This window comes from Tribolium castaneum, chromosome 6, assembly GCF_031307605.1.
Source record: "Tribolium castaneum strain GA2 chromosome 6, icTriCast1.1, whole genome shotgun sequence".
NCBI lineage: Eukaryota > Metazoa > Arthropoda > Insecta > Coleoptera > Tenebrionidae > Tribolium > Tribolium castaneum.
Window position 1 is genome coordinate 13,239,557 of NC_087399.1, and position 23,123 is coordinate 13,262,679.

The 23,123-nt window shown below is 26.0% G+C and overlaps 1 long non-coding RNA gene across 1 annotated transcript; it reads left to right on the plus strand.

Moving 5' to 3' along the window:
- The first annotated feature begins 11,431 nt into the window (after window positions 1-11,431).
- LOC135266576 (uncharacterized) lies at window positions 11,432-13,682 on the plus strand. Its single transcript, XR_010334702.1, has 3 exons — window positions 11,432-12,752; window positions 12,821-13,102; window positions 13,154-13,682. It is a non-coding gene; the product is annotated as an uncharacterized LOC135266576 (long non-coding RNA).
- The last annotated feature ends 9,441 nt before the right edge of the window (window positions 13,683-23,123 follow it).

The window sequence follows — 23,123 nt, forward strand, 5'->3', positions numbered from 1 at the left end:
TTTTTCCTCTACTAAAGTGTTAGACCCAATTAATTTAGTTTAATATCGGTTTTTCAAACATTTTATTTTAAAGCAAATTTTTGTTAAAGATTATTTATATCCAACTCTATAACTCGCTTATGGTATGGTCCTACAAAAAGATGGAAATAACTATTTTGTAGGAAATTTTATGAGCTTTAATTTTGAAAAAAAGATAAAAATTGATAGGAGTAACTGTTTTCGAGATATAAGCAAGAAACCAAAAAACTGTTACCTTAATAAAGCGCTTGCATATAAGCAAATTTAGTACTATTAGTATTATTATTATTAATGTTATTGTTATTAATATGACGACTAAAGACGACTCTGAAACATTTAGTGACTTTTATGTCTTCTCCTTTTTCCTATACTAAAGTGTTAGACCCAATTAATTTAGTTTAATTTCGGATTTTCAAACATTTTATTTTAAAGCAAATTTTTGTTAAAGATTATTAATATCCAACTCTATAACTCGCTTATGGTTGGTCTTACAAAAGAAATGCAAATAACTATTTTGTAGGAAATTTTATCAGCTTTAATTTTAGTAAAAAGATAAAAATCGATTGGAGTAACTGTTTTCGAGATATAAGCAAGAAACTGTTACCTTAATTAAGCGCTTGCATATAAGCAAATTTAGTAATATTAGTATTATTATTATTAATGTTATTGTTATTAATAGGACGACTAAAGACGACTCTGAAACATTTAGTGACTTTTATGTCTTCTCCTTTTTCCTCTACTAAAGTGTTAGACACAATTAATTTAGTTTAATTCCGGTTTTTCAAGGATTTTATTTTAAAGCAAATTTTTGTTAAATATTATTTATATCCAACTCTATAACTCGTTTATGCTTGGTCCTACAAGAAAAATGTAAATAACTATTTTGTTGGAAATTTTATCAGCTTTAATTTTGAAAGAAAGATAAAATTTGATAGGAGTAACTGTTTTCGAGATATAAGCAAAAAACCAATAAGAAAACTGTAACTGTTATATGAACAAAAATGTAACTCAGTTTTCAATGTTTGAGACGAAGACAAAAATGCAGCATTTAAAAACGACTCTGAAGACGTCAGTGACTTTTATGTCACCTGCTTTTTCTTCTAATAAAGTATTGGACCCAATAAATTAAGTGTATTTTAAATCACAAGACATTTTCTGTTAAAGCACTTTTTTTTAAATATTAATTATTTTCAAACTTATATCTCGCTTATGGTCAGTCCTACATGAAAAATGCAAATAACTATTTTGTAGGAAATTTTATCAGCTTTAATTTTAGTAAAAAGATAAAAATTGATAGGAGTAACTGTTTTCGAGATATAAGCAAGAAACCAAAAAACTGTTACCTTAATAAAGCGCTTGCATATAAGCAAATTTAGTACTATTAGTATTATTATTATTAATGTTATTGTTATTAATATGACGACTAAAGACGACTCTGAAACATTTAGTGACTTTTATGTCTTCTCCTTTTTCCTATACTAAAGTGTTAGACCCAATTAATTTAGTTTAATTTCGGATTTTCAAACATTTTATTTTAAAGCAAATTTTTGTTAAAGATTATTAATATCCAACTCTATAACTCGCTTATGGTTGGTCTTACAAAAGAAATGCAAATAACTATTTTGTAGGAAATTTTATCAGCTTTAATTTTAGTAAAAAGATAAAAATCGATTGGAGTAACTGTTTTCGAGATATAAGCAAGAAACTGTTACCTTAATTAAGCGCTTGCATATAAGCAAATTTAGTAATATTAGTATTATTATTATTAATGTTATTGTTATTAATAGGACGACTAAAGACGACTCTGAAACATTTAGTGACTTTTATGTCTTCTCCTTTTTCCTCTACTAAAGTGTTAGACACAATTAATTTAGTTTAATTCCGGTTTTTCAAGGATTTTATTTTAAAGCAAATTTTTGTTAAATATTATTTATATCCAACTCTATAACTCGTTTATGCTTGGTCCTACAAGAAAAATGTAAATAACTATTTTGTTGGAAATTTTATCAGCTTTAATTTTGAAAGAAAGATAAAATTTGATAGGAGTAACTGTTTTCGAGATATAAGCAAAAAACCAATAAGAAAACTGTAACTGTTATATGAACAAAAATGTAACTCAGTTTTCAATGTTTGAGACGAAGACAAAAATGCAGCATTTAAAAACGACTCTGAAGACGTCAGTGACTTTTATGTCACCTGCTTTTTCTTCTAATAAAGTATTGGACCCAATAAATTAAGTGTATTTTAAATCACAAGACATTTTCTGTTAAAGCACTTTTTTTTAAATATTAATTATTTTCAAACTTATATCTCGCTTATGGTCAGTCCTACATGAAAAATGCAAATAACTATTTTGTAGGAAATTTTATCAGCTTTAATTTTAGTAAAAAGATAAAAATTGATAGGAGTAACTGTTTTCGAGATATAATCAAGAAACCAAAAAACTGTTACCTTAATTAAGCGTTTGCATATAAGCAAATTTAGTACTATTAGTATTATTATTATTAATGTTATTGTTATTAATATGACGATTAAAAACGACTCTGAAGACTTTGGTGACTTTTACGTCTCCTCCTTTTTCCTCTACTAAAGTGTTAGACCCAATTAATTTAGTTTAATTTCGGTTTTTCAAACATTTTATTTTAAAGCAAATTTTTGTTAAAGATTATTTATGTCCAACTCTATAACTCGCTTATGGTTGGTCCTACAAAATAAATGCTAAAAACTATTTTGTAGGAAATTTTATCAGCTTTAATTTTGAAGGAAAGATAAAAATTTATAGGAGTAACTGTTTTCGAGATATAAGCAAAATACCAAAGTGAAACCTGTAACAGTTACTGAACAAAAATGTAATTCAGTTTTCAATGTTTGAGACGAAGACAAAAATGCAGCATTTAAAAACGACTCTGAAGACTTCAGTGACTTTTAAGTCACCTCCTTTTTCTTCTAATAAAGTATTGGACCCAATAAATTAAGTGTATTTTAAATCACAAGACATTTTCTGTTAAAGCACTTTTTTTTTAAATATTGATTATTTTCAAACTTATATCTCGCTTATGGTTAGTCCTACATGAAAAATGCAAATAACTATTTTGTAGGAAATTTTATCAGCTTTAATTTTAGTAAAAAAATAAAAATTGATAGAAGTAACTGTTTTCGAGATATAAGCAAGAAACTGCAAGAAACCTTAATTAAGCGCTTGCATATAAGCAAATTTAGTAATATTAGTATTATTATTATTAATGTTATTGTTATTAATTTGACGACTAAAAACTTGAGACGAAAATGCAGCATTTAAAAACGACTCTGAAGACTTCAGTGACTTTTATGTCACCTTCTTTTTCTTCTAATAAAGTATTGGACCAAATAAATTAAGTGTATTTTAAATCACAAGACATTCTCTGTTAAAACACTTTTTTTTAATTATTAATTATTTAACTTATATCTCGCTTATGGTTAGTTCTACATGAAAAATGCAAATAACTATTTTGTAGGAAATTTTATCACCTTTAATTTTGGTGATAAAGTAAAAATTGATAGGAGTGAGTAACTGTTTTCGAGATATAAGCAAAAAACAAAAAAACTGTTACCTTAATTAAGCGCTTGCATATAAGCAAATTTAGTACTACTAGTATTGTTATTATAAATGTTATTGTTATTAATATGACGACTAAAGACAACTCTAAGACTTTTGTGACTTTTATGTCTCCTCCTTTTTCCTCTACTAAAGTGTTAGACACAATTAATTTAGTTTAATTTCAGTTTTTCAAACATTTTATTTTAAAGCAAATTGTTGTTAAATATTAAAAACTATAAAATGGCTTAGATTGCCTAAAAACACAGATCACACATGATCTTTTGCATAGAAATGAGAAAACGCTCATGTAACACACAAAATAAGCTCCGTTTTTCCTTATTAAAAGTATTAATATTATTATTACTTTTGTTACTATTACTATTATTATTATTATTATTATTGTTAATATTATTATTATAAATATTATTATTATTATTATTATTATTATTATTAACTTTTGAATAGTAAATGTTTTTATACCAGTTTTAAAATGAGTTATTAATTTTAGACAATTTCTTGCCTAAAAACACAGATCACAGATGATTTCTTGCATAGAAATGAGAAAACACTCATATAACACACAAAATAAGCTTCATTTTTGCTTAGAAAACTAAGCTTACTTTTATTACTATTATTATTATTTTTATTATTATTATTATTATTATTATTATTATAATTATTATTATTATTATTATTATTATTATTATTATTAATATTATTATTATTAAAAACCGCTTATAACTTTTGTATAGTAAATGTTTTTATACCAGTTTTAAAATGAGTTATTAATTTTAGACAATTTCTTGCCTAAAAACACAGATCACAGATGATCTCTTGCATAGAAATGAGTAAACGCTCATATAACACAAAATAAGCTTATTTTTGCTTAGAAAACAAAGCTTACTTTTATTACTACTATTATTATTATTATTATTATTACTATTATTTTTATTATTATTATTATTATTATTATTATTATTATTATTATTATTATTATTATTATTATTATTATTATTAATATTATTATTATTAAAAACCGCTAATAACTTTTGTATAGTAAATGTTTTTATACCAGTTTTAAAATGAGTTATTAATTTTAGACAATTTCTTGCCTAAAAACACAGATCACAGATGATCTCTTGCATAGAAATGAGAAAACGCTCATATAACACAAAATAAGCTTTATTTTTGCTTAGAAAACTAAGCTTACTTTTATTACTACTATTATTATTATTTTTAATATTATTATTATTATTACTATTATTTTTATTATTATTATTACTATTATTATTATTATTATTATTATTATTAATATTATTATTATTAAAAACCGATTATAACTTTTGTATAGTAAATGTTTTTATACCAGTTTTAAAATGAGTTATTAATTTTAGACAATTTCTTGCCTAAAAACACAGATCACAGATGATCTCTTGCATAGAAATGAGAAAACGCTCAGATAACACAAAATAAGCTTCATTTTTGCTTAGAAAAACTAAGCTTTAATTTAGAAAGAAATTCATTATTATAAGTATTATTATCATTATTATTATTATTATTATTATTAACTTTTGTATAGTAAATGTTTTTATACCAGTTTTAAAATGAGTTATTAATTTTAGACAATTTCTTGCCTAAAAACACAGATCACAGATGATTTCTTGCATAGAAATGAGAAAACACTCATATAACACACAAAATAAGCTTCATTTTTGCTTAGAAAACTAAGCTTACTTTTATTACTATTATTATTATTTTTATTATTATTATTATTATTATTATTATTATTATTATTATTATTATTATTATAATTATTATTATTATTATTATTATTATTATTATTATTATTAATATTATTATTATTAAAAACCGCTTATAACTTTTGTATAGTAAATGTTTTTATACCAGTTTTAAAATGAGTTATTAATTTTAGACAATTTCTTGCCTAAAAACACAGATCACAGATGATCTCTTGCATAGAAATGAGTAAACGCTCATATAACACAAAATAAGCTTATTTTTGCTTAGAAAACTAAGCTTACTTTTATTACTACTATTATTATTATTATTATTATTACTATTATTTTTATTATTATTATTATTATTATTATTATTATTATTATTATTATTATTATTATTATTATTATTATTATTATTATTATTATTATTATTAATATTATTATTATTAAAAACCGCTAATAACTTTTGTATAGTAAATGTTTTTATACCAGTTTTAAAATGAGTTATTAATTTTAGACAATTTCTTGCCTAAAAACACAGATCACAGATGATCTCTTGCATAGAAATGAGAAAACGCTCATATAACACAAAATAAGCTTTATTTTTGCTTAGAAAACTAAGCTTACTTTTATTACTACTATTATTATTATTTTTAATATTATTATTATTATTACTATTATTTTTATTATTATTATTACTATTATTATTATTATTATTATTATTATTAATATTATTATTATTAAAAACCGATTATAACTTTTGTATAGTAAATGTTTTTATACCAGTTTTAAAATGAGTTATTAATTTTAGACAATTTCTTGCCTAAAAACACAGATCACAGATGATCTCTTGCATAGAAATGAGAAAACGCTCAGATAACACAAAATAAGCTTCATTTTTGCTTAGAAAAACTAAGCTTTAATTTAGAAAGAAATTCATTATTATAAGTATTATTATCATTATTATTATTATTATTATTATTAACTTTTGTATAGTAAATGTTTTTATACCAGTTTTAAAATGAGTTATTAATTTTAGACAATTTCTTGCCTAAAAACACAGATCACAGATGATCTCTTGCCTAGAAATGAAAAAACGCTCATATAACACACAAAATAAGCTTTATTTTTGCTTAGAAAACTAAGCTTACTTTTATTACTACTATTATTATTATTTTTATTATTATTATTATTACTATTATTATTATTATTATTATTATTATTATTATTATTATTTCATTTATTACTATTATTATTATTATTATTATTATTAACTTTTGTATAGTAAATGTTTTTATACCAGTTTTAAAATGAGTTATTAATTTTATTCAATTTCTTGCCTAAAAACACAGATCACAGATGATCTCTTACATAGAAATGAGAAAACGCTCAGATAACACAAAATAAGCTTCATTTTTGATTAGAAAAACTAAGCTTTAATTTAGAAAGAAATTCATTATTATATTATTATCATTATTATTATTATTATTATTATTATTATTATTATTATTATTATTATTATTATTATTACTATTATTAGTATTATTATTATTATTATTATTATTATTATTATTATTATTATTATTATTATTATTGTTATTATTATTACTATTATTATTATTATTATTAAAAACTTATATTAAACAGACAGAAAACGTCGTATTCTGACACAAAAAAACGAATTACGTTATAGACTTGACGAGAACGGCGTATCTCGGACTCTTATAGGACTCTTATAGGGTCAAAAAGTATCAGTTTGGATTAAAATAAATTATTTTTGTTGACTCTCAGTCTGAATTGTTCATCAGTTCAAACAAAAACGGCTTATTTTAGACGATCTTTTGCTTTGAACAAGAAAACTTACATCGAACAGACTAAAAACGTATTAATCTGGCATAAAAGAGCAATTTATGTATCACTTTAGATAAAGGCAGCTAATCCTATTCGTTTCATTGCTTAAAATAGACAAAATTGTTAATAAATCTAACAAAATACTAGCACAAAATACTAATTACATTATAGTTTCGACGAGAATAGCTTATTTGGAATGATTCTATGCTTCCAAACGAGTAAATTTTTATTAAACAGATGCCAAACATCATGTTTTGTCCTATAAAGACATTTTATATTGCAGTTTGTATTCAAACAAAATATTTTCGTTGATTCTTTGTTAGAAGCAGCAAACCTAACATTAAAGAATCTGAAAACTTTGTATTCGGACACAAACCACCGAATTTTGTATCAGTTTAGACAAAAACGGTTGATTTTCGACAATATTTTGCTTTGAACAAGAAAACTTATATCAAACTGACTAAAAACGTCTTATTTTAGCACAAAACAAAAGATTTGCGTTATAGTCTTAAAGCTGATTCATGCCACAGTTTGGATAAAAACCAATTATTTTTGTTAATTCATTGTTACAAACAAGAAACCTTACATCAAAGAAACTGAAAACCTCTTATTCAGGCACAGAAATTCGAATTACGTTTCAGTCTGGACAAAAACTGGTTATTTTAGACGATCTTATGTCTTGAACACGAAAACTTACATTAAAAAGACTAAAAACGTCTTATTCTGGCTGAAAACTGCAAATTATATATTACTCTAGATAAAAGCAATTTATCCTGATTACTCCTTTACTTAGAATAGAGTAAACTAGTATAAAACTTAATGAAAACTTTAAATTTCGTCTCAAAGAAATAATTTGCGTTATAGTTTTGACCAGCACTGTTTATTTCAAACGAATTTATGATTCGAAACTAATGAACTTTTATGGGGCAGATGCAAAACCACATATTACCATATAAAGCGTTGTTTTAAAGCAAAGTATTACCTTTTGCAACAAGAAATTTCACGTCAAAGAAACTGAAAACTTCGTATCCATGCATAAATATCGAATTACGTATCAGTTTAGGCAAATACAGCTTATTTTAAACGATTCCTTGCTATAAACAAGAAAAATTTTATCAAGCATATTGAAAACGTCTTATTCTCGAAAATAAGAGCAAATTATGTATCAGTTTTAACAAAAGCGGATTACTCTGTTTGATTCTATGCTTAGAGTAGAGTAAACTACTATAAAACGTAATGAAAACTCTATATTCAACCTCAAAAGAACACATTACGTTATAGTTTTGGCAAAAAAAAATATTTCGGACGATTACATACTTCGAAGTAAGCAAACTTTAATTGAACAAGTGCAAAAGCTAATACTTTGCTTTAAAATAACGATTTATGTGGTAATAAGGTATTTTGCATCTGTCCTATAAAAGTTTACTCGTTTCGCTCCATTGAATCATTCGAAATAAATTATTTTGACACAACAACAACGAAAATAATTTGTTTTTGTTTAAACTGTAACATAAGTCGCTTTTATAAAACGAACTAAGACGTTTGGCATCTGTTTAGTGAAAGTTTTCTCGTTTGGGGGCATAAAATCGTTTGAAATTAACAGTTCTGGTCAAAACTATAACGTAAATTATTTCTTTGTATCACTTTAAAGATTTGCGTTATAGTCTTGACGAGAACTGTTAATTTCAACCGATTCTATGCATTGAAACCAGTATACTTTCACTGAACAGAGGCAAAACGTCTGATTTCGCCTTTAAAAAACGATTTATGTCACAGTTTGGATTAAAACCAATGATTTTCGTTTATTCATTGTTACAAACAAGAAACCTTACATCAAAGAAACTGATAACCTCTTATTCAGGCCCAGAAAATCAAATTACGTTTCAGTCTAGACACAAATTGCTTATTTTAGACGATTCTTTCTTTTGAACACGAAAACTTACATTAAAAAGATTAAAAACGTCTTATTCTGGCTCAAAACTGCAAATTATGTATTACTTTGGATAAAAGCAGTTTATCCTGATTACTCCTTTGCTTAGAATAGAGCAAACTTGTATAAAACTTAATGAAAACTTTAAATTTCGTCTCAAAGAAGAACTGTTAATTTAAAACGATTTTATGCCCCTAAACGAAAAAACTTTCACTATACAAATGCCAAACGTCTTAGTTCGTTTTATAAAAGCGACTTATGATACAGTTTAAACAAAAACAAATTATTTTCGTTGTTGTGTCAAAATAATTTATTTCGAATTATTCAATGGAGCGAAACGAGTAAACTTTTATAGGACAGATGCAAAATACCTTATTACCACATAAATCGTTATTTTAAAGCAAAGTATTAGCTTTTGCACTTGTTCAATTAAAGTTTGCTTACTTCGAAGTATGTAATCGTCCGAAATATTTTTTTTTGCCAAAACTAAAACGTAATTTGTTCTTTTGAGCTTGAATATAGAGTTTTCATTACGTTTTATAGTAGTTTACTCTACTCTAAGCATAGAATCAAACAGAGTAATCCGCTTTTGTTAAAACTGATACATAATTTGCTCTTATTTTCGAGAATAAGACGTTTTCAATATGCTTGATAAAATTTTTCTTGTTTATAGCAAGAAATCGTTTAAAATAAGCTGTATTTGCCTAAACTGATACGTAATTCGATATTTATGCATGGATACGAAGTTTTCAGTTTCTTTGACGTGAAATTTCTTGTTGCAAAAGATAATACTTTGCTTTAAAACAACGCTTTATATGGTAATATGTGGTTTTGCATCTGCCCCATAAAAGTTCATTAGTTTCGAATCATAAATTCGTTTGAAATAAACAGTGCTGGTCAAAACTATAATGTAAATTATTTCTTTGAGACGAAATTTAAAGTTTTCATTAAGTTTTATACAAGTTTGCTCTATTCTAAGCAAAAGAGTAATCAGGATAAATTGCTTTTATCTAGAGTAATATATAATTTGCAGTTTTCAGCCAGAATAAGACGTTTTTAATCTTTTTAATGTAAGTTTTCGTGTTCAAAACAAAAAATCGTCTAAAATAAGCAGTTTTTGTCCAGACTGAAACGTAATTCGAATTTCTGTGCCTGAATAAGGGGTTTTCAGTTTCTTTGATGTAAGGTTTCTTGTTTGTAACAATGAATTAACAAAAATATTTGGTTTTTATCCAAACTGTGGCATGAATCAGCTTTAAGACTATAACGCAAATCTTTTGTTTTGTGCTAAAATAAGACGTTTTTAGTCTGTATGTTATAAGTTTTCTTGTTGAAAGCAAAATAATGTCGAAAATCAACCGTTTTTGTCTAAACTGATATAAAATTCGGTGGTTTGTGTCCGAATACAAAGTTTTCATATTCTTTAATGTTAGGTTTGCTGCTTCTAACAAAGTGTCAACGAAAATATTTTGTTTTAATACAAACTGCAATATAAAATATCTTTATAGGACAAAACATGATGTTTGGCATCTGTTTAATAAAAATTTACTCGTTTGCAAGCATAGAATCATTCCAAATAAGGTATTCTCGTCGAAACTATAATGTAATTAGTATTTTGTGCTAGAATACAGCGTATTTGTTAGATTTTTTAACAATTTTGTCTGTTTTAGGCAATGAAACGAAAAGGATTAGCTGCCTTTATCCAAAGTGATACATAACTGATACTGATACTTTTTGACCCTATAAGAGTCCTATAAGAGTCCGAGATACGCCGTTCTCGTCAAGTATATAACGTAATTCGTTTTTATGTGTCAGAATACGACGTTTTCTGTCTGTTTTAATATAAGTTTTTAATAATAGTAAGAATAATAATAATAATAACAATAATAATAATAATAATAATAATAATAATAATAATAATAATAATAATAATAATAATAATAATAATAAAAATAATAATAGTAATAAAAGTAAGCTTAGTTTTCTAAGCAAAAATGAAGCTTATTTTGTGTGTTATATGAGCGTTTTCTCATTTCTATGCAAGAAATCATCTGTGATCTGTGTTTTTAGGCAAGAAATTGTCTAAAATTAATCTCATTTTAAAACTGGTATAAAAACATTTACTATACAAAAGTTAATAATAATAATAATAATAATAATAATAATAATAATAATAATATAAATAATAATAATAATAACAATAATAATAATAATAATAATAATACTAATAATATTAATAAAAATAATAATAATAGTAATAAAAGTAAGCTTAGTTTTCTAAGCAAAAATGAAGCTTATTTTGTGTGTTATATTATTATTATTATTATTATTATTATTAACATAGATTCTTTGCTGAGGTTAACACCTTTATAGCAAAATATCAAGAAATACGGTTTCGTGTTAAATAAAACACCATTGAATAATGAAAAATGAAATACAATTTTAATCTACAGTTAAATTAGTTAATTAATAAAGGTTAATGTTAATTATTGTAATGTGTCATATTGATTCTTGAAGGAAGAAACAGTAACAGCTGCAACAACGTTATCAGGCAAGCCATTCCATATATCAAATGCACGATTTGTCAAATAATTCTTTCTAACGGTAGTCTTAAATGGTTCTTTTTTCAGCTTATAAGAATGACCTCTAAGTCTGTCATGATATTGAATTTGGAAGAAATTGCGTGTTACTCCAGGAAATAAACCATGAGTAAGCCGAAAAATTTGAATTGCATCTGCCCTGTTTTGACGAGCACGTAGATCTGGTATTTTGAGTATTTCAAGACGTTGTTCATATGAAACTTGTCTTAAACAGTGTGTCCATCTAGTTACCAGGTGCTGAGTTCTTTCCAGCAAATCAATATCCTTTAACAAATAAGGTCTCCAGACTGGAATGGCAAATTCCAAATGCGGCCTTATGTAAGTGATGTACACCTTTGAAATAAAACTGACTGAAGGATTTGGAAAAACATGCTTTAGCAAATAAAACATTTTACGCGCTCGACCCACTGATGCTAGACATTGCTCTGACCATCCTAACTTATCATTTACAATGACCCCTAGATCTTTGGTTGAGGTTTTTACACTCAGGAGTGTGCCATTTATATGGTAAAGGTACTTTGGGTTGTTGTGGCCACACTGAAGTACACAGCATTTTGCAATATTTAGTGGTATTTGCCACTTCTCGCTCCATTGGAAGATTAAATTAAGTTGGTCTTGCAAGTCCGTGACAAGTGGGTTAGCAAATAACTTAATATCATCCGCATATGCTGAATAGCTGTCCAGTGAAAACAATAAATCTGCTGTATATAACAAGAATAAAATTGGTCCAAGAACTGATCCCTGTGGGACCCCACTTAATACTGGTTTAGAGTACGAAAATTTACCACAGACTTTTACACAATAGTTTCGATTTGATAGAAACGCTCGGATCCAATCAAGCAAATTTCCTGTTACACCATAGGACTCCAGTTTTGCTAACAAGAGATTGTGAGGGACTTTATCAAAGGCTTTACTAAAATCAAGGTAAATTATGTCTACAGGTTGGTTAGTGTCTAACATTTTTGTCCATAGATTTGTGCAGGATAGCAAATTTGTGACAACTGACCTACCTGGTAAAAAGCCGTGCTGATGCTCAGGTATTAAATTATTTTTTCTCATGTAAGTTAATAGTTCCTTGACTATAACTTTTTCCATAATTTTACAGCATGTCGACGTGAGACTTACAGGTCTATAGTTAGCAGGATCAAGTTTATCTCCTGACTTGTACAAAGGCGTGATTGTTGCTTGCAACCACTCGTAGGGCAAAGTGCCTTGTAAGAATGATTTTGTCATCATTTTGGCAAGTGGGCCCGACAACGAAGCAGCACAAGTTCTCAGGAGTTTGGGAGGTATCTGATCCGGACCTGGAGCTGTATTTAATTTAATGGCACAGAGTTGGCTTTTTACCAGATCCGGAGTAAAATTAATATAAGACAACCCACTAAATGTACTTGTAGGCATAAATGACGGTATATTATTATTAATGTTTAAATTATAGGTAGCAGCAAAACTGTCCGCTAAAGTGTTTGCAGTTTCTGTATGATCGGAGCAGAGTAGACCTGAAGCATTTCGTACTAAAGGGACCGATACACGACTAGAGATAAATTTACGTACATGGGAATAAAATAGTTTTGGTTTATTTAATATAGAATTTTCATAATTACACCTGGCTATTTGTAAATCAGATTTTAGTTGGTTAGAAAATCTTTTATAAGCAGAAAAATTATCTTCAGTAGGCTTCCTTTTAAATTTTTTCCATAATTTAGCTTTGTATTTTATTTTGTCAAGCATGTGTTGATTTATCCACGGTTTATCTTTTCTCAGTCGGTTTGTAAACAGTCTGGAATTTGTTGTAATGCAAGTTTGTAAAATCGATTTAAAATGTTTCCATTGTTCTTCCGCATTTAGTGAATCTAAACCATTCCAGTCGTAAGTCAAGAGACTTTCGTCTATGCGAGTGTAGTCAACAATTGATGTTGTTTTAATTCTTGCATTTGGCTCTGAATATATCATAATTTGTAACTCAATTTCGATTTTTGAATGATCAGATGTACCTACAGGATTCGAAACGTTTAAAGACGATACAAGGTTAACGTCAGACAAAATTACCAAATCAAGTAATGAAGGACGTTGTTGGGATCTAAATCGTGTAGGTTCAGTGACTATTTGTGACAAATTATTCTCCAAGAGCAATTCAGAAAATTGTTTTTCGATGAGTGTTTTCTCATTTTTATGCAAGAAATCATCTGTGATCTGTGTTTTTAGGCAATCTAAGCCATTTTATAGTTTTTAATATTTAACAAAAATTAGCATTGAAATAAAATGTTTAAAAAACTGAAATTAAACTAAATTAATTGTGTCTAACACTTTAGTAGAGGAAAAAGGAGGAGACATAAAAGTCACAAGTCTTAGAGTTGTCTTTAGTCGTCATATTAATAACAATAAGATTTATAATAAAAATACTAGTAGTACTAAATTTGCTTATATGCAAGCGCTTAATATTAAGGTAACAGTTTTTTTGTTTTTTGCTTATATCTCGAAATCAGTTACTCCTATCAATTTTTATCTTTCATTCAAAATTAAAGCTGATAAAATTTCCTACAAAATATTTGTTTGCATTTTTCTTGTAGGACCAACCATAAGCGAGTTATAGAGTTGGATATAATTAATATTTAACAAAAATTTGCTTTTAAATAAAATGTTTGAAAAACTGAAATTAAACTAAATTAAACTAACACTTTAGTTGAGGTAAAAGGAGATGACATAAAAGTCACTGAAGTTTTTAGAGTCGTTTGTAAATGCTGCATTTTCGTCTTCGACGACAGTTACTGAACAAAAATGTAATTCAGTTTTCAATGTTTGAGACGAAGACGAAAATGCTGCTTGCTTATATCTCGAAAACAGTTACTCCTATCAATTTTTATCTTTTTTTCAAAATTAAAGCTGATAAAATTTCCTACAAAATAGTAATTTGCATTTTTTTGTAGGACCAACCATAAGCGAGTTATAGAGTTGGATATAAATAATCTTTAACAAAAATTTGCTTTAAAATAAAATGTTTGAAAAACCGATATTAAACTAAATTAATTGGGTCTAACACTTTAGTAGAGGAAAAATAAGAAGACATAAAAGTCACCAAAGTCTTCAGAGTTGTTTTTAGTACTAAATTTGCTTATATGCAAGCGCTTAATTAAGGTAACAGTTTTTTGGTCTCTTGCTTACATCTCGAAAACAGTTACTCTTATCAATTTTTATCTTTTTACTAAAATTAAAGCTGATAAAATTTCCTACAAAATAGTAATTTGCATTTTTCATGTAGGACTAACCATAAGCGAGATATAAGTTTGAAAATAATGAATATGTAAAAAAAAAGTGCTTTAACAGAAAATGTCTTGTGATTTAAAATACACTTAATTTATTGGGTCCAATACTTTATTAGAAGAAAAAGGAGGTGACATAAAAGTCGCTGAAGTCTTCAGAGTCGATCTTAAATGCTGCATTTTCGTCTTAGTCTCAAACATTGAAAACTGAATTACATTTTTGTTCAGTAACAGTTACAGTTTTCTTATTGGTTTTTTGCTTATATCTCGAAAACTGTTACTCCTATCAATTTTTATCTTTCTTTCAAAATTAAAGCTGATAAAATTTTCTACAAAATCGTTATTTGCATTTTTCCTTTAGGACCAACCATAAGCGAGTTATAGAGTTGGATATGAATAATATTTAACAAAAATTTGCTTTAAAATAAAATGTTTGAAAAACTGAAATTAAACTAATTTAATTGTGTCTAACATTTTAGTAGAAGAAAAAGAAAAAGACATAAAAGTCACAAAAGGTTTCAGAGTCGTCTTCAGTCGTCATATTAATAACAATAACATTAATAATAATAATACTAATAGTACTAAATTTGCTTATATGCAATCGCTTAATTAAGATAACAGTTTTTTGGTTTCTTGCTTATATCTCGAAAACAGTTACTCCTATCAATTTTTATCGTTTTACTAAAATTAAAGCTGATAAAATTTCCTACAAAATAGTTATTTGCATTTCTCATGTAGGACTAACCATAAGCGAGATATAAGTTTAAAAATTATTAATATTTAAAAAAAAGTGCTTTAACAGAAAATGTCTTGTGATTTAAAATACACATAATTTATTGGGTCCAATACTTTATTAGAAGAAAAAGGAGGTGACATAAAAGTCGCTGAAGTCTTCAGAGTCGTTTTTAAATGCTGCATTTTCGTCTTCCTCTCAAACATTGAAAACTGAATTACATTTTCGTTCAGTAACTGTAACAGTTTTTACATTGGTTTATTGCTTATATCTCGAAAACAATTACTCCTATCAATTTTTACCTTTCTTTCAAAATTAAAGCTGATAAAATTTCCTACAATATAGTTATTTGCATTTCTTTTGTAAGACCAACCATAAGCGAGTTATAGAGTTGGATATAAATAATCTTTAACATAAAAATTGCTTTAAAATATAATGTTTGAAAAACCGAAATTAAACTAAATTAATTGAGTCTAACACTTTAGTATAGGAAAAAGGAGAACACATAAAAGTCACCAAAGTCTTCAGAGTCGTTTTTAGTCGTCATATTAATAACAATAACATTAATAATAATAATAATGCTGCATTTTCGTCTTCGTCTCAAACATTGAAAACTGAATTACATTTTTGTTCAGTAACAGTTACAGTTTTCTTATTGGTTTTTTGCTTATATCTCGAAAACAGTTACTCCTATCAATTTTTATCTTTTTTCAAAATTAAAGCTGATAAAATTTCCTATAAGATAGTTATTAGCATTTTTCTTGTAGGACCAACCATAAGCGAGTTATAGAGTTGGATATAAATAATATTTAACAAAAACTTGCTTTAAAATAAAATGTTTGAAAAACTAAAATTAAACTAAATTAATTGTGTCTAACACTTTAGTAGAAGAAAAAGGAGAAGACATAAATGTCACTAAAGGTTTCAGAGTCGTCTTTAGTCGTCATATTAATAACAATAACATTAATAATAATAATACTAATAGTACTAAATTTGCTTACATGCAAACGCTTAATTAAGGTAACAGTTTTTTGGTTTCTTGCTTATATCTCGAAAACAGTTACTTATATCAATTTTTATCTTTTTACTAAAATTAAAGCTGATAAAATTTTATACAAAATAGTTATTTGCATTTTTCATGTAAGACTAACCATAAGCGAGATATAAGTTTAAAAATTATTAATATTTAAAAAAAAAGCGCTTTAACAGAAAATGTCTTGTGATTTAAAATATACTTAATTTATTGGGTCCAATACTTTATTAGAAGAAAAAGGCGGTGACATAAAAGTCGCTAAAGTCTTCAGAGTCGTTTTTAAATGCTGCATTTTCGACTTCGTCTCAAACATTGAAAACTGAATTACATTTTTGTTCAGTAACTGTAACAGTTTTTACTTTGGTTTTTTGCTTATATCTCGAAAACAATTACTCCTATCAATTTTTATCTTTCTTTCAAAATTAAAGCTGATAAAATTTCCTACAAAATAGTTATTTGCATTTCTTTTGTAAGACCAACCATAAGCGAGTTATAGAGTTGGATATAAATAATCTTTAAAAAAAATTTGCTTTAAAATAAAATGTTTGAAAAACTAAAATTAAACTAAATTAATTGTGTCTAACACTTTAGTAGAGGAAAAAGGAGAAGACATAAAGGTCACTAAAGTCTTCAGAGTCGTTTTTAGTCGTCATATTAATAACAATAACATTAATAATAATAATACTAATAGTACTAAATTTGCTTATATGCAAGCGCTTAATTAAGGTAACAGTTTTTTGGTTTCTAGCTTATATCTCGAAAACAGTTACTCCTATCAATTTTTATCTTTTTACTAAAATTAAAGCTGATAAAATTTCCTACAAAATAGTTATTTGCATTTTTCATGTACGACTAACCATAAGCGAGATATAAGTTTGAAAATAATTAATATTTAAAACAAATTTATTGAGTCCAATACTTTATTAGAAGAAAAAGGAGGTGAAGTCTTCAGAGTTGTTTTTAAATGCTGCATTTTCGTCTTCGTCTCAAACATTGAAAACTGAATTACATTTTTGTTCAGTAACAGTTACAGTTTTCTTATTGGTTTTTTGCTTATATCTCGAAAACAGTTACTCCTATCAATTTTTATCTTTCTTTTAAAATTAAAGCTGATAAAATTTCCTACAAAATAGTTATTTGCATTTTTCATGTAAGACTAACCATAAGCGAGATATAAGTTTAAAAATTATTAATATTTAAAAAAAAAGTGCTTTAACAGAAAATGTCTTGTGATTTAAAATACACTTAATTTATTGGGTCCAATACTTTATTAGAAGAAAAAGGAGGTGACATAAAAGTCGCTGAAGTCTTCAGAGTCGTTTTTAAATGCTGCATTTTCGTCTTTCTCTCAAACATTGAAAACTGAATTACATTTTTGTTTAGTAACTGTAACAGTTTTTACTTTGGTTTTTTGCTTATATCTCGAAAACAATTACTCCTATCAATTTTTATCTTTCTTTCAAAATTAAAGCTGATAAAATTTCCTACAAAATAGTTATTTGCATTTCTTTTGTAAGACCAACCATAAGCGAGTTATAGAGTTGGATATAAATAATCTTTAACAAAAATTTGCTTTAAAATATAATGTTTGAAAAACTAAAATTAAACTAAATTAATTGTGTCTAACACTTTAGTAGAGGAAAAAGGAGAAGACATAAAGGTCACTAAAGTCTTCAGAGTCGTTTTTAGTTGTCATATTAATAACAATATCATTAATAATAATAATACTAATAGTACTAAATTTGCTTATATGCAAGCGCTTAATTAAGGTAACAGTTTTTTGGTTTCTAGCTTATATCTCGAAAACAGTTACTCCTATCAATTTTTATCTTTTTACTAAAATTAAAGCTGATAAAATTTCCTACAAAATAGTTATTTGCATTTTTCATATACGACTAACCATAAGCGAGATATAAGTTTGAAAATAATTAATATTTAAAACAAAAATGTAATTCAGTTTTCAATGTTTGAGACGAAGTCGAAAATGCAGCATTTAAAAACGACTCTAAAGACTTCAGCGACTTTTATGTCACCGCCTTTTTCTTCTAATAAAGTATTGGACCCAATAAATTAAGTATATTTTAAATCACAAGACATTTTCTGTTAAAGCGCTTTTTTTTTAAATATTAATAATTTTTAAACTTATATCTCGCTTATGGTTAGTCTTACATGAAAAATGCAAATAACTATTTTGTAGGAAATTTTATCAGCTTTAATTTTAAAAAAAAGATAAAAATTGATAGGAGTAACTGTTTTCGAGATATAAGCAAAAAACCAATAAGAAAACTTTAACTGTTACTGAACAAAAATGTAATTCAGTTTTCAATGTTTGAGACGAAGACGAAAATGCAGCATTTAAAAACGACTCTGAAGACTTCAGTGACTTTTATGTCAGCTCCTTTTTCTTCTAATAAAGTATTGGACCCTATAAATTAAGTGTATTTTAAATCACAAGGCATTTTCTGTTAAAGCACTTTTGTTTTAAATATTAATTATTTTCAAACTTATATCTCGCTTATGGTTAGTCGTACATGAAAAATGCAAATAACTATTTTGTAGGAAATTTTATCAGCTTTAATTTTAGTAAAAGGATAAAAATTGATAGGAGTAACTGTTTTCGAGATATAAGCTAGAAACCAAAAAACTGTTACCTTAATTAAGCGCTTGCATATAAGCAAATTTAGTACTATTAGTATTATTATTATTAATGTTATTGTTATTAATATGACGACAAAAAACGACTCTGAAGACTTTAGTGATCTTTATGTCTTCTCCTTTTTCCTCAACTAAAGTGTTAGACACAATTAATTTAGTTTAATTTTAGTTTTTCAAACATTTTATTTTAAAGCAAATTTTTGTTAAAGATTATTTATATCCAACTTTATAACTTGCTTATGGTTGGTCTTACAAAAGAAATGCAAATAACTATTTTGTAGGAAATTTTATCAGCTTTAATTTTGAAAGAAAGATAAAAATTGATAGGAGTAATTGTTTTCTAGATATAAGCAAAAAACCAAAGTAAAAACTGTTACAGTTACTGAACAAATATGTAATTCAGTTTTCAATGTTTGAGACGAAGTCGAAAATGCAGCATTTAAAAACGACTCTGAAGACTTCAGCGACTTTTATGTCACCGCCTTTGTCTTCTAATAAAGTATTGGATCCAATAAATTAAGTATATTTTAAATCACAAAACGTTTTCTGTTAAAGCGCTTTTTTTTTAAATATTAATAATTTTTAAACTTATATCTCGCTTATGGTTAGTCTTACATGAAAAATGCAAATAACTATTTTGTAGAAAATTTTATCAGCTTTAATTTTAGTAAAAAGATAAAAATTGATATAAGTAACTGTTTTCGAGATATAAGCAAGAAACCAAAAAACTGTTACCTTAATTAAGCGTTTGCATGTAAGCAAATTTAGTACTATTAGTATTATTATTATTAATGTTATTGTTATTAATATGACGACTAAAGACGACTCTGAAACCTTTAGTGACATTTATGTCTTCTTCTTTTTCCTCTACTAAAGTGTTAGACACAATTAATTTAGTTTAATTTTAGTTTTTCAAACATTTTATTTTAAAGCAAGTTTTTGTTAAATATTATTTATATCCAACTCTATAACTCGCTTATGGTTGGTCCTACAAAAAAAATGCAAATAACTATTTTGTAGGAAATTTTATCAGCTTTAATTTTGAAAGAAAGATAAAAATTGAGAGGAGTAACAGTTTTCGAGATATAAGCAAAAAACCAATAAGAAAACTGTAACTGTTACTGAACAAAAATGTAATTCAGTTTTCAATGTTTGAGACAAAGTCGAAAATGCAGCATTTAAAAACTACTCTGAAGACTTCAGCGACTTTTATGTCACCGCCTTTTTCTTCTAATAAAGTATTGGACCCAATAAATTAAGTATATTTTAAATCACAAGACATTTTCTGTTAAAGCGCTTTTTTTTTAAATATTAATAAATTTTAAACTTATATCTCGCTTATGGTTAGTCTTACATGAAAAATGCAAATAACTATTTTGTAGAAAATTTTATCAGCTTTAATTTTAGTAAAAAGATAAAAATTGATATAAGTAACTGTTTTCGAGATATAAGCAAAAAACCAATAAGAAAACTGTAACTGTTACTGAACAAAAATGTAATTCAGTTTTCAATGTTTGAGACGAAGACGAAAATGCAGCATTATTATTATTATTAATGTTATTGTTATTAATATGACGACTAAAGACAACTCTGAAACCTTTAGTGACATTTATGTCTTCTCCTTTTTCCTCTACTAAAGTGTTAGACACAATTAATTTAGTTTAATTTTAGTTTTTCAAACATTTTATTTTAAAGCAAGTTTTTGTTAAATATTATTTATATCCAACTCTATAACTCGCTTATGGTTGGTCCTACAAGAAAAATGCAAATAACTATTTTGTAGGAAATTTTATCAGCTTTAATTTTAGTAAAACGATAAAAATTGATAGGAGTAACTGTTTTCGAGATATAAGCAAGAAACCAAAAAACTGTTATCTTAATTAAGCGATTGCATATAAGCAAATTTAGTACTATTAGTATTATTATTATTAATGTTATTGTTATTAATATGACGACTGAAGACGACTCTGAAACCTTATGTGACTTTTATGTCTTTTTCTTTTTCTTCTACTAAAGTGTTAGACACAATTAAATTAGTTTAATTTCAGTTTTTCAAACATTTTATTTTAAGGCAAATTTTTGTTAAATATTATTCATATCCAACTCTATAACTCGCTTTTGGTTGGTCCTACAGGAAAAATGCAAATAACGATTTTGTAGAAAATTTTATCAGCTTTAATTTTGAAAGAAAGATAAAAATTGACAGGAGTAACAGTTTTCGAGATATAAGCAAAAAACCAATAAGAAAACTGTAACTGTTACTGAACAAAAATGTAATTCAGTTTTCAATGTTTGAGACTAAGACGAAAATGCAGCATTTAAGATCGACTCTGAAGACTTTAGTGACTTTTATGTCACCTCCTTTTTCTTCTAATAAAGTATTGGACCCAATAAATTAAGTGTATTTTAAATCACAAGACATTTTCTGTTAAAGCACTTTTTTTTTAAATATTAATTATTTTCAAACTTATATCTCGCTTATGGTTAGTCCTACATGAAAAATGCAAATTACTATTTTGTAGGAAATTTTATCAGCTTTAATTTTAGTAAAAAGATAAAAATTGATAGGAGTAACTGTTTTCGAGATGTAAGCAAGAGACCAAAAAACTGTTACCTTAATTAAGCGCTTGCATATAAGCAAATTTAGTACTAAAAACAACTCTGAAGACTTTGGTGACTTTTATGTCTTCTTATTTTTCCTCTACTAAAGTGTTAGACCCAATTAATTTAGTTTAATATCGGTTTTTCAAACATTTTATTTTAAAGCAAATTTTTGTTAAAGATTATTTATATCCAACTCTATAACTCGCTTATGGTTGGTCCTACAAAAAAATGCAAATAACTATTTTGTAGGAAATTTTATCAGCTTTAATTTTGAAAAAAAGATAAAAATTGATAGGAGTAACTGTTTTCGAGATATAAGCAAGCAGCATTTTCGTCTTCGTCTCAAACATTGAAAACTGAATTACATTTTTGTTCAGTAACTGTCGTCGAAGACGAAAATGCAGCATTTACAAACGACTCTAAAAACTTCAGTGACTTTTATGTCATCTCCTTTTACTTCAACTAAAGTGTTAGTTTAATTTAGTTTAATTTCAGTTTTTCAAACATTTTATTTAAAAGCAAATTTTTGTTAAATATTAATTATATCTAACTCTATAACTCGCTTATGGTTGGTCCTACAAGAAAAATGCAAACTATTTTGTAGGAAATTTTATCAGCTTTAATTTTGAATGAAAGATAAAAATTGATAGGAGTAACTGATTTCGAGATATAAGCAAAAAACAAAAAAACTGTTACCTTAATATTAAGCGCTTGCATATAAGCAAATTTAGTACTACTAGTATTGTTATTATAAATGTTATTGTTATTAATATGACGACTAAAGACATCTCTAAGACTTTTGTGACTTTTATGTCTCCTCCTTTTTCCTCTACTAAAGTGTTAGACACAATTAATTTAGTTTAATTTCAGTTTTTCAAACATTTTATTTTAAAGCTAATTTTTGTTAAATATTAAAAACTATAAAATGGCTTGGATTGCCTAAAAACACAGATCACACATGATCTTTTGCATAGAAATGAGAAAACGCTCATGTAACACACAAAATAAGCTCCATTTTTCCTTATTAAAAGTATTATTATTATTATTACTTTTGTTACTATTACTATTAGTATTATTATTATTATTAATATTATTATTATTATTATTATTATTATTATTATTA